General features: G+C 37.3%; 1 pseudogene; it reads right to left on the reverse strand.

Moving 5' to 3' along the window:
- Positions 1-223: 223 nt before the first annotated feature.
- On the reverse strand, positions 224-689 carry LOC118705463 (annotated as a pseudogene).
- Between the last annotated feature and the right edge of the window lie 16536 nt (positions 690-17225).

Below are 17225 nucleotides of genomic sequence, written 5' to 3' on the forward strand. Positions count from 1 at the left end.
GCATGCACACCGGATGGCTGCTGTCTTATTGGCTATTGCCATATTTTTATTTGATAATCTAAGGAAAAAGCAGTCAGTGCCCCTGACTAAACAATCAAATATTGCATGTTTTAAAAATTCTTGAGGCACACCAACTGAAAATCGCTGATCTGTACTGTTATGTATTTTCTTTAAGAGAGTTTGTATTTTTTCTTAGTCCTTTTTAAATTCTTTCTTTGGGGGGGGCAGAATTTTATGATTTTATTAACACAAATACAATGTGCATGCAATCTGTCTATTCGTTTTCTTCGCTGCACAGCCTGGCATTGGGGTTGGTGACTCTGATGGCCAGCTGGGCTGCTCTTTCCACAATGGCTTTGCGGTTCTTTGAAGAGACGCTGTGAGCAATCTAGCACAGTGAGGTCTGTTGCACATCAGCAGCTCTTCAAGCTCCTTGACGTTGTGAACCACAAACTTCCAAAAGCTGCTGGGCTTTGTTTTCCTGTTGCTCCCATAACCAATGCTGGGCATCAAGATCTGGCCCTTAAATCTTCTGCGCACCCTATTGTCAACGCCTCTGGGTTTCTGCCAGTTCTACTTAATTTTGACATATCAGTCTGAATGGTGCCGGATGAAAACTTCTTGGTCCTCTTTTTGGCAATCTTGGGTTTCAGGAGGGGGCTGAGGGCAGCCATGGTACTGAGTAGGAGATGGCTGCCGAGGAAGGAGGGGGCTATTCTTTTTAAATTCTTGACTACCATGTTCATCAGCAACAAATCCGGGCAAACACTTCTATATGAAATCTAAACCTCAGATTTTAAAAGTTAGTTCTGTTTATTTAAAAAGAAGAAGACTGGGGAGGACTAGGGTAGACTGGGGAGGGTTGAAATACCAATGATTTGAGGGAGGGTAGATTTAGAAAGGGAGTGAGGGAACAAGAGAGAGAGAGAGAATGGCTGGCTGGCAAGAGACTGAAAATTTTCTTCCTATTCCCAAGAGGCTTTTTTTTTATCTTTCTTTTTCACACTGTAAAGTGTCAAATTAAATTGCAAAGTTAATTCTCATCACTAAGGAAGGATTGTAAATGTATTAATTAAGGATTACTGGGCATTTTAATTTTATTCATGAGGATGGAAACTTTTAAATCATTAAACATTTATTTGTTTTACATATTTACTAGTATGTTATAGAATATTACAATTTAACATTAATATTTTAGACTTGTATGACTACTTTAAAATAAGAGCTGTGCTTATTGATAAATTTGATTTTATAAATTATGTTGCAGGAGTTTCCTTGAGAAATTGTTCTTTTCTTCGAAGATAAAGTCTTTAACAGGATGAGATCTTATCTTGCAGGAACCGTGAATTCACTGTGGAGAAGAATGATTTGGATTTCAGTCTGGGAGAACATGAGGTACCTTTTGAGTAATTACTGTCTCTTTCAGTGATTTATCTTATGCATGAAAATAATCTGCATTTTCAAAACAGATGAATCCATCCTTATAGAAATTGAACAGTTGTTCTGCAAGAAAATCTAAGAGAAAGAAAAATGAAATAATTTATTTTTGCTAAAGTAAATATGTAAAAACAAGGTAAAAATAAAAAAAAAATCCTGTGTCTTTAACTGAAAATTCATGTATTTAATAATTATGTCAAAATTTTTATTTTAAGAAGTGAGGCATTCATTCATCAAAAAAGTTGGAATTATTATCTCCTTTACAAAAAAATGTTAGGGAGATTTAAGAATTCTAAATTATGAAAAAGTAATCTGAAAATAAAATTATAATGAATTTAAAATTAAAGACTATGTTTCTTTTTCCAAATTTGCCTTGCCTTTTAACATTTAGTTTGTATCTCTCTGCTACATTCCCTCAATTAATAAGCTTCCTAATTCACAGATAGTATGAAAAAATATAACTTCACAGAAAGGAAACAAGTCACAGTGCTTCAAGCAAAACTAAATTATAATGCTTTAAATGGCACCAACAGAGATTTTTGTTTCTTAATTGAATCATGGGTTTTGTTGACATAATAAAAGTTTAGCTTTTTATAAATATGTGTGTAGATGCACACTGTCCACTTGTCACCTTGATGGACAGAGATTATTATTAACAATAGTGTAATGTAAGCATACAGAGTCTGAAATTCTGTCTCTTAAAACTTAAATCCTGCCCATAGTAACAGCTGTTTTAAATTTAGGAGGACAGGAGTGAGTTAGGGACATTTTGTAAGAAACAAATGAGCCCTCACCACACACCAATTGATGATAAATTCAGAAAATAATAAACATTCTTCCTTGAGCAAGGAAGCAAGATAGAAAATACACCTGCAAACGCTTATTTTTCAAAACAGAAAAAATGCTGATGAGGAACTGAGGCATTTGCTAAAGTTTCTCCATTTCTCTATTTTCACCTTTTTTTCCCCCATTCAGGACAGTCACTGGCTTTAATCATTCTCAGAAAATCCCAGAGATCTTTATTTAAATTAAATAAAAGCCAAAACTTCACAACTCAAACATGTCAGCTTCAATTTTAAAATCTAATTAATTAATTATTTTTTAATTCTTTGATGATTAAGGTTTTACATATGTGTCTTTATCCCCCCATTCTCCTCTCCAGCTTGTGCCCTCACCTCCCCAGTGTCTGTGTCCATTGGTTATGCTTATATACATGCATACAAGTCCTTTGGTCACTATTACCTAACCTTCCTTTAGTCTATGCTTTTTTTTTCTATGAAAATAGTGTCAACATATTTTATAAAAATCAATCAAACAAAATCCATCAAAAAGCAATTAAAAACTGCAGAAAACTGCAGTTCTTAAGCCATACTGTAAAGAGTCTGCTTCACAAGAATTCTCATTCCAGAATCTGGGTTAAAGCGGAAGTCCCTACCTGGACACTTTAATGCCAAAGAATAGAAGCTCAAGATGGCAAGTATTAATAAAATCACACAATTGAATTTAAAGTTTCAGTTTAGATATATTTATATCATGTTCACTGACATTCGTTGGCCAAAGTAAGTCACATGGCAAGCCCAAATAGGGTTTCAAAATATGCTTCATCTCTAAGAAGATATTGGGAATTATATCTAATGAACATGAATGTATAATTCTCTTATCAAAGAAGGAATAGTAGATAATGATCAATAGTAATAAATCTACCAAACTAGTGGTCACCACTTAAATATAAATAGAAAATAAAATGCTCCTTTTTACAATAGAAAAAAAAGAAAGAAAACAAATGCAAAGAATAAATTTAACAAAAAAATTACAATATCAATATGAACATTATTTTTCTTGAAAGATGCAAAACTGAATAAATGCAAACTTTTACTTTATTACCAGATGGAAATATAGTATAATTTAAAACTTCCATTCTCATTTTAACGCAAATTTTTAAAAAATCTTAGTTTTTGGTGTTCTTTAAAATAAAAATGAATTACATGTCTATATGGATGTGGGAGGGATTATTCATGAGAAAGTGCTAAATGATAAAACAAGTTGCAGAAAAATTTGCAATCTAATTCTATTTTTACAAAATAAAAATACTACATATGTTTGTGTTAATATAAATATAAATATATGTTTGTAGAGCATGAATAATAGGATAGATAGATCACTTGATTTACCTCAGAAGAAAGAATTTGTAAGAGACTAGGGGAATAATTCTTTTTTCTTTTTATAGCTCTATATTGTCCAGCAGTAAATAAAAAACCAGAGGATAATGCAAATATTTTAAATCTTGTCTAAGTATTCTTAAAAGTTTTCATGTTTTAGGCTACTGACATAGGTGTATGCATAGAATAAAACATATTTTGTTTATTGGGATTAGGTATGAGGGGAAGCTAGGCAGTCATCTCCTGCCATCAGCGTGGCTTTACTCTTCAAAACCTGGCACTCTTGAAAATATTACTCATTACAAATTTCTCTTTATAAGGTAATTGAATATGGCAGCCAAGATGCAAATCTGATGAGACTCTCTTATATATCAAGGTTAAACCCAGGCTTATTGCGAAGAACAAGGGCTCCACTTTTTTATGCCGAAAAATACCCATCAAAAGAACCATAGAGCCCCTACTTCAGTTTTAATGACATTTAAATCCGATTCACACAAACCTTATTTTTATATGGGTAACCTTGTTATTAGAGTGCAACTCTCTGCAGTATATAATATTAAATATCAGAACATATTAAGAAGAAACTAGGATGGCTGTGAATATTTAATATAAAGTAGTCGTTTTAATAATTGAAGAACCAACTTTATAACACTGGAGAAAGTCTCAGAGGAACCATTGCATTCGGAGGGCTGCTGAAAGTTTATCTGAGAAGATATTTTGAAGTTATCCCAGAATTTTTTTCTTATCTTCTTTAGTCAGACACTAGAATGCCTTATCTGATGATACCACACTCTGAGTTTTGCAAGAGATCAAATCATGACTTTTTCTTAATGTTTTATGCATTTTGTGATTGCCTCCAAGAACTTTGTGCTATATCATTTATCTATGCTTGACTTGTGGTTAAGATGCTGTGGAAGAAAAAAACAAAACAAAAACAATTCTCAAGCCTTTGGGGCTCCAAACAAACCTATTGATATCTTTAAAGCTCTAACAAAATTCTTCTGAACAAATGAGCTTTAATAATATATTGGTAGGAATGTACATTCATGATGCCTATGACACAGGATTCACAGTGGAATTCAGTGGGGAGATGTGATGGGAGAATCAATTACTCACCACCCAGCACTCTATGGGAATGAGAATCATATTTAATCCTATATAATAAAACCATAATATGCAAATCAACCAAACGACTGAACAGCAGAACACCATCCAGATGACCTTCCAGACAACCACACTATGACATGCACTGGCGCCAGGCGACGAGCCAAGACGATGTGATGTGATTGGTTGGGGGCCCTGCCATTGCCCCACAATTGCCCTGCATAGGAAGGCCCAGGCCACTCTCTGCAGGGCAATCAATAGGGGGGCCTCATGATCAATTGCTCCAAAGAAGAGGCCCAGGCCAACAGCCAGCATGGCAATTGATCGGGGTGAAGGGGCCTCTGTGATCACCCCAAAGAGGAAAAAGAAACATATTTGGCTGAAGAATGCAGGGGCCTTGTTTTTTAAACATCAAGGAAACTATGAACCACTTCAGACCTTCAAAACTAGTAATTTGATCCTGGCCACATTTGGCAAGTATATTTAGAATGCTGTATATGGAAATTTTAAGAGGTAAACATCAACATTAATGTGTTAAGTATACTGCAGACAATTATAAACTCCAGCTAAAGGAAAATAAATTGTTCTTAAAAATAAAAAATAAAAGGTCTCTTCCTGACTTAGTTATTAAAAGTGATGTTAGGGAAAATGAAAAATGTAAAATATCATCTAGTCTGCTTGTAAGATAAATTCAAGTAATATTTTCCTGATATTGTGGCAGAAAATTCCATCTGGAAATTTGGGGAGGAAATTTCATATTTGCCAAGCAATCCCTAAGAGAAAATTTGGAGAACAAATTTAATTTGTAATAACTTCCAGAAAATGCTTTTGAAAATTTTGGGGTAAAATAGGTTCTTATTTTACCCAGAATGAGCAGACCTTGCATGCCCTTATCTAATTTTTATTTACTATGTTTGTGAAACTTTCTTCTTTTATAATATAAACTTTCATATTAATGGTTCTAAAAGCAAAACAGCATGATAGGCTTGGTGTTAAAAATGGCCTAGCCTGCCCCAACTGGTTTGGCTAAGTGGATAGAGCGTCGGCCTGTGGACTGAAAGGTTCCGGGCTTGATTCCAGTCAAGTGCACATGCCCTAGTAGAGAGCATGCAGGAGGCAGCCAATCAATGATTCTCTTTCATTATTGATGTTTCTATCTTTCTCTCCCACTCCCTTCCTCTCTGAAATCAATAAAAAAAAAATCTACAAATAAATAAATAGCCTAACCTGGCTCGTGTGGCTCAGTGGTTGAACATTCACCTGGTTCAGAAGATCTCTGTTTCAATTCCCTATCAGGGCACATGCTTTGGTTGTGGGCTCAATCCCTCATGGGGGGCATGCAGGAGTCAGCTGATCAATTATTCTCATCATTAATGTTTCTATTTCTCCCTCTCCCTTCATCTCTGAAGTCAATAAAAATATATTTTTCAAAAATGGCCTATATTGTGTTCTAACTCTCAATGCTTCCAAACTCTTGCTTCCAAAGAAAACTCAATAGCCAGTCCAATATGCAAATAAAGTCACATAACTAAGATTTAAAATGTAGGTCTCAAGTTAAAAATTAAACCTTTCTTTAAAATACAATTGTTTTTATTTTGTTATATTTAATTCTAAAATTTCAAATGGAATCAAAAGAAGCCATGGTTTTGAAATAAGGAAGTAGGTTAAAATTCTTGCCTTATTTTTGCTATTTAAGGAATATACCATTATGTGTAGCAATATAGAAGTGATTGCAATTTCTTATATACACTGTGGGTTTCATGCTTCTATGCCTTCTCAGATTATACTTTCTTTCCCTTTCCCAGCTGGCACAGTTCAGGGGTTGGGTGTTGACCTGTCAACCAGAAGGTCACAGTTGAATTCCCAGTCAGGGCACATGCCCAGGTTGCGGACTTGATCCCCAGTGTGGAGAGGCAGCAGATCAGTGATTCTTCTCTCATCACGATGTTTCTATTCTTCTCTCTTCCTCTCCCTTCTTCTCTGAAATCAATAAAAATATATATTTTTAAAAATTCACTTTCCCTCCACTTTTTAACTAAGCTAATTCCTTCTTGACCTTCAAATCTCAGAACAAGTAAGTCATCTGCTCTAAAGAGCCTGGTTCAGATGGAGTAGCCTTTCTTTTACTCTCCACAATACCCTACTCAACTTTTTGTCCTAGCCTTTCCATAAACTGTGTATTCCATGCTGCCTGGGACCAGGACCATACTTCATTTGTTTTTATATGTGCAGCCCCTCTCTATGGGGTCTATGGCATGCTAGTCTTTCAATATACACTGGTTGTCTAATATTTATAGGTAGATACATGCAGATATTCATACCACAGAAAACAAGTAGAGAGAAGTCTGTTAACTAGGTAGTAGTGATGGTGGGCGGTCAGGAAAGAGATTCAGAAGAGGTGAGACACCAAACAGCATTCTAAAACTGAAGAGGCCATGCCACGTAGAGGGCGAAGTTGAAGGAAGTATGAGAGGAGACTCTCAGAAAGGGAAAGAGTATGTGAGGGAAGAAAAAAAAGAAGGGAGGGAGGGAGGGTGAAGAAACAGAAGAAAATTTTTAGCAAAGAGGGAAAGAAATATAAGGAGATTTAAGTCAATGTGGAGCGGTGAGAACTGTGGTAACCTGGAGGGTACATGCCTCATTTAAAGGAGCCATTACCAGGCTTTTATAGATTCTTTTCATATGGAAATTTTGAGCCTAATATTATCATAGCTCCTTTTTTAACAGAAGCTCATAATTGGACATGAAATCTCCCAGTTTTTATATATTAGTAGGTAACTTAATGTCTTAACACAGGCTAGAGAGACACATGGGCTGAATTTGTCTACTGACTTCTGTTTTATGTCCAAAGCAATAAGCATGTGAACTGTGGAAAATGAGCCATCTTGACTCACCAGGTCAGTGGTCAGGTGGTGGTGTGGGAACGTTATAGAAACACCCATTTTTATCTCTGTGAAGTTTCCTAATGATGATGAGTGTGTGTTCTGATGAGTGTGCTCTCATTGTTAACATTCTCTATTCAGGCCACTGCTGAATTTGTGGACAACCCTGAGGTATTTCACACTCCTGAATGAAATGGAAAGATTGGAAAAAAACAACAACACTCTAGATAGTTTAATTTTACACTCTAAATAAATCTCCAGGGTGAAGGCAGAGGGGGAACAATAAAAGGTTCAAGGATAAAAAAGTGAGGACACTTACTTTCAGAGCACCTGAAAAGAAGACAAGGAAGAAAGTAGAACAAGAAAAACAAGGAGAGTTTGCTATGGAAACCGAGGGAACAAGGCCAATGAGGTCATTTATTACAATTATGCTCAGGTTATATAGCACATTTGTTTTTTATTAATAAAGATGACATGAAAAGTAATTTTAATGACTATTAAATTATTTCTTCAGTATTCTTTTGCATGCGGGTTCAAGAGTTAACATTCCCTAACAAATAATACAGTTATGAGAAAAGAGATTTGAGACTAGTTTCACATCTGCTTTACTTTAACCTTTCTACACAGGAAAAACAGTCCTGATGATTTTGCCCAGTGTTTAAACTTGGAATTGTCTTACCTAGAACTGAAAGCCCTCACACATGATGAAATGAATCTTGTGGTGTTGAAATTTTGGAAATCTGGCATAGAAGTTTCCTCTTAGATTTGAAATTTACATGAGAAATACCTAGAATTAGTACACAAATGTGGGGAAGTGTTCAACCTCATTAGCAATCCAATATATACAAATCAAAACAACAGTAGGAGAACCTGAATAGTTTAGAATAGTGCTGGTTTCTGGTGCTGGCTGCTTTATTATTACTTCTACTTTAAAACAGTGCTGTAGGTTGTACATTTGGGACAAACCCTATAGAAAATAATTTGGCAAAGCATTTGAAGAACCACAAAATATTCTAACTCTGCAGTTTTTGGAACTGAATTTGAAATCTATAAAATATGAGAAAAACTACATATATAGGGATTTTTGTGCCACCTGTATTTATGATATCAGGTGTACCTAAAATGGCTGTTAATTAGTTCAGTATATTATTGAGGTGGGTGTCCCTAGAAGCAGTGCTTGAGATGGGGGTTGTTGTGCAGTGACTCAGTGAGAGTTTTGCTGGTAAAACCTACAAGGGAGTGAGGGGCCCAGGAAGAGACTGAGGAAGAAACAAAGTGAATGTGTGAGTTCAGTTGAAGTCAAGCCTCAGCCTGAGTCATTGGGGAACTCTGAAATGTGAACAGTCCCACAGTTTAAGCCCACCGTGAACAAAGGTCTGGCATTTCTTAGGTGTCAGCCATTGGTTAAAAGTCATCTCTAGGGGGAGAGCAAAATCATCCCTGCATTTCCAGATAAGGCAGCCCCTGTCATTCTGGAGAAGGGTTTAGCTCCTAGTTAGTACCTGGAGAATGGACTGGCCCAGTGGGCAGTGAACATTGGCAAGCACCCCTCTGCTCTCCGGGTTGTAAAATATGATTGATATGTCAAATATGTCAAATCCAACTCATTTATAAAGGACAGAACTCCTGGACTCCAGCCAGGTTTTATCAGCCTAATCCTATTTCTTTTTCTACGAACAACATGCCTGTTTGTCTACAAATGGCTTCTTCCAGGAAAGGGGCTAAATTATTCCTCCAATACTCTTCATACCCTTTCCCCAGCCAACACTCTTCATACCTTTTCCCCAGCCAAGACTCTGGCCTTAAATTATTAGTTGAAGAAATTGATGAAGAAAAAAAGAAGAGAGAGAGACATTGGCAGGCAGAAGATAGAAGTCTGGCTTTCAGTGATTCAAACTTGGGGATATATGTTGTTTTTCTTCTTCTTAGTGCCAATTCAGTATATCAAAGTACCAGAATGGGTGAATCAGAAGTTTGTCCAGTCTCCTCTGGGAGCATCTGCCCTATTCTAGTTCAGGCTGTGGAGTGTGTGCCTTTTAATACAAAAACCTGCCTCACTATACAACCCTTTGAACGCTACAGAGAGTGGAGAATCTGGCTGCTCTTTCCCATATGGTATTAGTTTCCACTTCTTATCTTTTTGTTTATCTTCCAGGGAATTTAAAAGAGAAATTGTTAGGTATCTCAAAGCTATCAGGAATGGTCAGTTTTCTGGCAGGTTAATTCAGAAGAGCTTTTAAATGGGGGGTGGGGTGGTTATTCACAGATTTGAGATACTTCTTTGAGAATTCTTTTAAATTAATGTCTTTATTTTTAATATATATTTTATTGATTTTTTACAGAGAGGAAGGGAGAGAGATAGAGAGTTAGAAACACTGATGAGAGAGAAACATCGATCAGCCGCCTCCTGCACCTCCCCTCACCCCCACTGGGGATGTGCCCACAATCAAGGAACATGCCCTTGACCAGAATTGAACCTGGGACCTTTCAGTCCTCAGGCTGATGCCAAACCGGTTTTGGCTAAATTAATGTCTTTTTAGTAAATATTTCCTGTTTAAAGCAGACATTCTTATTTATACCCACTTTAAAAATAAATGATAAATATGCAAATTCAAAAGTAATACATGAAAAGCACCAAGGCTTTTCTACCTGAAGCCTTAAAAATATTCAAGAGACAAGGAGATGACAGAGAAGCATAAAAATTCAGGAAGAACTGAAGTGGTCAAGTGATTATGTTTTTAATTCAAATCCCTGTTGTACCACTGAACACTGAGACTTTGGATAAAGTACTTTCTCTTTTCTGTAGGCTCCAGATTCAGAGTGTCTGGCTTTCAATGTTGGCTCCCCACACACTAGGTGTATGATCTTTGGCCTAGTAGTCCTCTCTGCCTCAGTTTTCTTTCCCCAAACATGAGCATAATAAGAGTACTTATCTTCTAGGGAGTGATTTGAGAATTAAATTAATTAATACTACTTCAAATGCTTAGAAGAATATTTGGTACATAAAAAGAATTAAAACAACATTAGCTACTCGTTTGTTAGATATTATTATTATGATCACCATTAAATTAAATTAAATATATAAAGAAAATAATAAGTGTACAATAAATTCTATGACAGGACTTAAATGTAAGACTCAAATCCATAAAAATCTCATAGAAATATTTTTTCTGATATATCTCCTTGGATAGTGGAAACCAAATAAAAAAAATAAACAAATGAGACTACATCAAACTAAGGACATTTTGCCCAGCAATGAAAATCTTCAACAAAAAGAAAAGACAAACCACTGAATGGGAGAACATATTCCCATTGATACATCTGATAAGGAGCTTATATCTAATATTTATAAAGAACTTATAAAACTCAACACCAAAAAACCCCCAAACAATCCAGTTAAAAAATGGGCAAGAAACCTGAATAAACACTTCTCCACAGAGGACTTACAGATGAAAAAAAAAAAAAAAAAAGACATATGAAAAGATGCTCAACATCATAATCATCAGAGAAATCCAGATTAAAACCACAATGAGATATCACCTCACACCTGTCAGAAGGGCTATTATCAATAAATAACAAACAACAAGTGTTGGCAAGGATGTGGAGGAAAGGAAATCCTTGAACATTGTTGAGAATGCAGATTGGTGCAGACACTGTGAAAAACAGTATGGAATACTTCAAGAAATTAAAAATGAAACTGCCTTATTATCCAGTGATCCCACTTTTGGGAATTTATTTGAAGAAACCTGAAAGAATATATGTATCTATATGCTCACTGCAGCATTATTTGCAATAGCCAAGATTTGGAAGCAGCTGAAATGTCCATTAGTAGGTGACTGGATAAAAAGCTATGATACTTTTACACAGTGAAATACTAATCTTTTGTAAAAAGGAAGAAAATGTTGGAACTAGAGAACATTATGCTAAGTGAAATGAGCCACTCAGAGAAGCAAGTCCCATATGATTTCATTCATATGTGCAATTTAATGAAAAAACTGAACTACCAAGCAAAATAAAGACAGAATCATAGATAGAGGGCAAGCAGACAGCTGGTGGCAGGGAGGCACAGTGTTGGAGGGTGGGGTATGGAGCGATTGAGCACAAAAGGAAAAAAAAAAGAGAGACAGCTCATGGATATGAACAGCAGTGTGGTGATAGTGGGGTGGGAGGTTGGTGGGTGGAGGTGAAAGATGGCATACAGGGGATAAATGGTGATGGGGAAAAAATAAAACAACATTGGCTGCTAATTTGTTAGATATTATTAGGATTTTTAAATTAAATAATGTATATAAAGAAAATAAATGTTCTCCCTAGCTGGTGTGGCTCAGTGTATAGAGTGTGGGCCTTTGTACTAAAGGGCCCAGGTTTGATTCTGGCCAAGGGAACATTCCCAATTGTGGGCTCGATCCCTAGGGGGGAGGGCGGTGCAGGAGGCTGCCAATCAATGATTCTCTCTCATTGATGTTTCTATTTCTCTCTTCCTCTCCCTTTCTCTCTGAAATCAATAATATATATATATATATATATATATATATATATATATATATATATTTTTTTTTTTTTTAAAGAAATGTTCAATAAATTATATAACAAGTATTTGATCTGTATATATTCATAACAAAGGGTATATTTTATATAAACACCAACTAAGTTTTTCCAATTTGATGTCATCATTATTTAGAGCAAATGAATCACACATCACATGAAAAGGTAATGGAGGCCTTCTATGTGAAATATTGACAGATCTCTTTAAGTTTATATTATTAACATAGTATATCTTCTTCATTTTTTTCAAGGAATAAAACATATTATCTTAGCATTATGGATCACACTGAGAATACTAAAAACAAACAGTCACTTAAGAAACAAGCTTTAATAAAATTAGCCCTCCTCTACAAGAATGATAATAAAGAAAAGGAGGAAGGGAGAGAGAAAGGGAGGGAGAGAGCAAGAAATAGGGGAGGGAATGAGATGGGAGGAGGGGGGGGGACTATAATAGTGAACAAATAAAACACTAACAAAATAAAATGGTTTTATAAAAATGTTATTAGTATGTAGCTTAAGCTGAAGTCTAGATATTATCTCTAATTGATCTTAGAAATTCGTCAATACTGGTTCAATGCCACCTTTGGTGAAAGGGTAAACAACATCTTGTTTCTAGGCAAATGCATGTATAAGTTTTTTTTTCTGCTAATTTCATGACTTAAAGCAAAGCCTTGAAATTCATTTATAAAGAAAATGTAAACACATTTAAATTAAGTGTTGAAATATGTCTTCAAGGTAACACAGGTGTTTCTTCTCTAGTGTGATATGTTTACTTAGAGACTCTGTGCTACACAAAATCATACCAGGGGTTTATGAAGGAAATACAGTTGGAGCAGCTACTCCAAACTATGTGACTTTGTGACTAGAGCACTATAAAAACACAAATTGTTCCTGGAACAATAACTTCAGGAGCCCAGTTGGGCAGCTCCCAGAGTCTAGAAAGTACCACAACAGAACAGGAGGGGCAGTGCTAGCAACACGAACATTAGACAGAGCTGGCAGGGCTGTGACAGTGCAGGTGGCAGAGGCTGTGGGTGCTAGGAAGGTGGGCACTGGGGGCTGTTTACTTCTCTAGGGTTAGTGCCCCACAGTCCAGCGATGTTTATCTTCTTAAAAATGTAGTTTATAAGTTCCTAGCACTAGTGTGGTAATTAAGCCGTTTTCTTTTTCCTTTTCTATTCTACTAAAGGTAATAACTTGATGGTTGCATAAGGTGCTCTTTGCCTAAAAAAAGATCATGAACCAATGCAATTTCCTGGTTCAACAAAGCTCATTTCTATTGATCAGCTGCATGTAAGTTCATTGTATTATAGGTTCTCTAATGTGACCAAAATGGTATTAAGAAATTTTATACACTAGAAAATTTACATAGAAACTTACTAAGGAAAATGTTGCTTTTGACTACCTGAGAGTTATCATTTAATTAAAGAGTTGGGGATCTTTGATGGAATTGAGAAATATGCAAAGGGATGAGGAAGATGGATGGAGCCAAAGTAATAATAGGAAGAATTAATACTTAAGATAATGTCTAATGCATTCCTGATACACTCTACATGCTTTTTGTGGATTAACCCATTTCATCCTCACAGCAATCCTTATAAGGTAGGTTTTTTACTATCTCACTTTCACAGATGAGGGAATTGAGACAGAAAGGTTAAATCACTCTTCAGTCAGTGGTAAATGGAGATTAGAACCCATGCCTTTCTCTTTAAGCCATCTGCCTACAGGCTCCTGGTGAGCTCTTTAATTAGGCAGAAGAAGCTCTCCAAAGCACAGGCAGCTGTGTAAAGTTTTCTGTTACTGAAGCCAGGAGGGAGGGAAAGCATGCTGGACAGACAGACAGACAGACACCGCAGCTCTCTGGTGTGGTAGCTTTTTTTTTTTTTTTTTTTTTTAAGATGACATTTTAAAAAATATATTTTATTGATTTTTTACAGAGAGGAAGAGAGAGGGATAGAGAGTTAGAAACATTGATGAGAGAGAATGAATCATTGTTCAGCTGCCTCTTGCATACCCCCTACTGGGGATGTGCCCGCAACCAAGGTACATGCCCTTGACGGGAATCGAACCTGGGACCTTTCAGTCCGCAGGCTGATGCTCTATTCATTGAGCCAAACCTGTTTCTGCTGGTGTGGTAGCTTTTGTGCTGCCATGAACCATTTCTAGATCCTCACTGATGCCAAATCCAAACATCCTATGCTTTTATATTAGTCCTGGCTCCTGGTAGGAAGAGGGTGTAGGTTATTTTGATTTAAAGAAAATACTAGAACAGTCTGACTATTTCTCTAAAATACAAAGGATCTTTGGGAATCCTAATATCCATCATTAGCATTTTCCCAATTTTCTTCTCTCCTAGGGGGATGACTGAACAGGGGGATATGAAATTAATAAATAAACTAAAATAGGAGTGAGCCCTGTTGAAAAAGAGAGAGCAGCAGTGTACAGGAGGACCTGGGATTTCAGCCCCGAGGGGTAGGAGGGCCTCTGAGGAACAAGGAACACCAGGTTGACATTCATGCCTCAGCTCCAGCAACAGGCTGAGGGGCTGGGAAACAAAGCGGCTAGAGAGACTTTGGACTTAGCCTCCACAGATCTCTGCTTTTTTACTCTCAGCCTGTTCCAGCTGTTTCCAACTTCAAAAGGATTGTAGCTCATTGAGGACTTGAAGAATAAGAAGGTATTTATGGCTGACCCCATGGCTTAGGAACCAGAGAAAGAAGGAAACCTTGATCCCTAGAAACAGGTGAGGTGAGTAGAAATCAAAGCAATCAGACAAGCTCAAGAATTCTTGGGGAAAAAAGAAACAAATACAAGGCCAAGAAGCAGCCAGGGGACAGTCACCTGGAGGCCAACGCCATCTTCGCATGAGAGGTTCTCTCCTCTAGGAACTGCTGACTAGGTCCTGGGAACCAGTGGTCCATGTTTTCATCATGTAGGAAGTCTGGGGAGACTAAGGAACCCCTAGGGCCTTTGCTTGGAGAACAGAGATCCTGGAATTCTATGTTAGAACTCAAAGGGATTTCCCAGAAAATGAGGGTGTGTAAACACACACACACAAGTAACAAAATTGGAACGTTCAGGGCAACATTTTCAGTTCAAATAGATTTAAATGATGAGGCAAATAGGAAAAGAAGGGATGTAACAGGAAGACTGAAATCAGGTTTATTGGAGATCATTCTTAAACCACCGGGAATAATGTTTGAACATGAATCCACGATCAGTGCCCAGAAGGGCCATGTTACCAGGTTTGATCATGGGAAGCAGGAAAAGCCAGCCAAGGTCTAAAATGGGAGATGGGCATTTTGGTAACTGGAGCCAGAAGAGGGGTGGACAGGTTAGTTCTATGTCTTCCCTGACAATAAGCACCAGACAAACTCGTTCACAGGCCACACTCCCAAGCTACTCTCCAGACCTCTGACCCAAGACTTCTGGTGGCAAAGAATCTGTGTGTTTTTTCCTTAAATTTTTTTTCTATGATGTTTTTATTGATTTCAGAGAGAGGAAAATAGAGGGAGAGAGTGGTAGAAACATCAATGAGAGAGAAACATTGATTGGCTGCCTTCTCCACACCCCCTACTGGGAATTGAGCCTGCAATCCTAGGCATGTGCCCTGATAGGGAATTGAATCAGAGACCTCCTGGTGTTTTGGACGATGCTCAACTAACTGAGCCATGCCAGCTGGAAGGAATCTGCATTTCAACATTTTATCAATAAAACATTAACATTCTTCTACATATTAGTATTGGAGAACCACCAGTTTAGATTTTATTATTTGCTATCTATAAATTTGGGTGCTTGGATGGTAAATGAGAAGAATGATTCAATTATTTTCCAGAACTACGAAAACTGAGCATCCATGAACAGAACATAGTGTTATAATTGAATAAGCCCCCTTACATTGACAATGTCCCTAATACTTTTAATTGCTCTCTTGTTGCATGGCAATTAAGTATAAATGTGCATCTGGTTCCCGAAATGATTGTGATTTGTGTGACTTCAAGACATTTCCATCCCAGTATTTCTGCAGTCAGCAGGAGAGAGAGGCATGAGCCAGTGAGTGTTATAGGGATACAGGTGAAGAACAGACCAACTCTTACTAGCATGGATCTGGGAGGTTAGGTGTGCTATTTCCTACAGCTGAGATATTGGAGAAATGAGAAGTCATAATTAATCTCTTCCTTTTTTGGATAAAAGGTGGAGCCAGCCACTAGTCTGGGCTTTCCTTTCCCAGGTGGGGACCCTCTTAAAGTCCCAGCTCCTTGATTCCTTCCCAGAAGCCCAGTACTGTGATCCTTGAATTTCCCAGGGCCTTGCTACTCCCTTCCCATGGCCTGCCTGGGTAGAATAGTTGGCTCATCCATCATGAGCAGTACAGCACTTCCAATGGGCAGGAAGATTCATATCTGACCATGGAAAAGCCAGATGCTCTCCAGTCCAGACCTCTCCTTTTGCTGACAAGAAATGAGGCTCTGAGAATTGAAATGGCTTAATCGAGGGCAGCTTTGTATTTTGAACTCCAGGTTCCTATACCTAACACATGGTGCCTTCTTTTCCTGGTGTGTCCTAATTGGTGTAGCTCTGGCTGGACGGAGGTGAGCAGGTGATTCAGGGTACTTGTACACCAGGGCCAGCTGGGCCTGCGAATAGCTTCCTGATCTTTCCCCATCACCAGATCACTCCACCTAGGATCACCCCATTATACTGGCCTTTTAGAATAACAATTCACTTAGAATCAGTATTGGAGGCAGGTTCTTAAGCACTGTGAAAGCAACCTGGCATGTGTCTTCCTCTCCATGGAACGATTATGGAGCGTCACATTTTTTTACTCCCATTTGTTATTTTCTAGCAGTTTCTTATCCACTGTGGGTAAGAAAATTAAATTCTAACATTGCTTATGATAACTTTGAAAGGCTGAGGTAATGCAGCTTGGAAATAAAGCAAGGTTCTAGGGACAGATGTTACTGTACACAGTCCAGCCTGGTTCAATTTCTACGTGATTAGGTCATTGGCAAGGGCTGGGAACTTCTGGGAGACTGGACTTGGCCCCTGCCCATAAGGACAGTTTTCAGAGAAGTTTACGGGTTGTACAGGAGTGTCT

Source organism: Pipistrellus kuhlii, unplaced genomic scaffold (assembly GCF_014108245.1).
Source record: "Pipistrellus kuhlii isolate mPipKuh1 unplaced genomic scaffold, mPipKuh1.p scaffold_m20_p_1, whole genome shotgun sequence".
NCBI lineage: Eukaryota > Metazoa > Chordata > Mammalia > Chiroptera > Vespertilionidae > Pipistrellus > Pipistrellus kuhlii.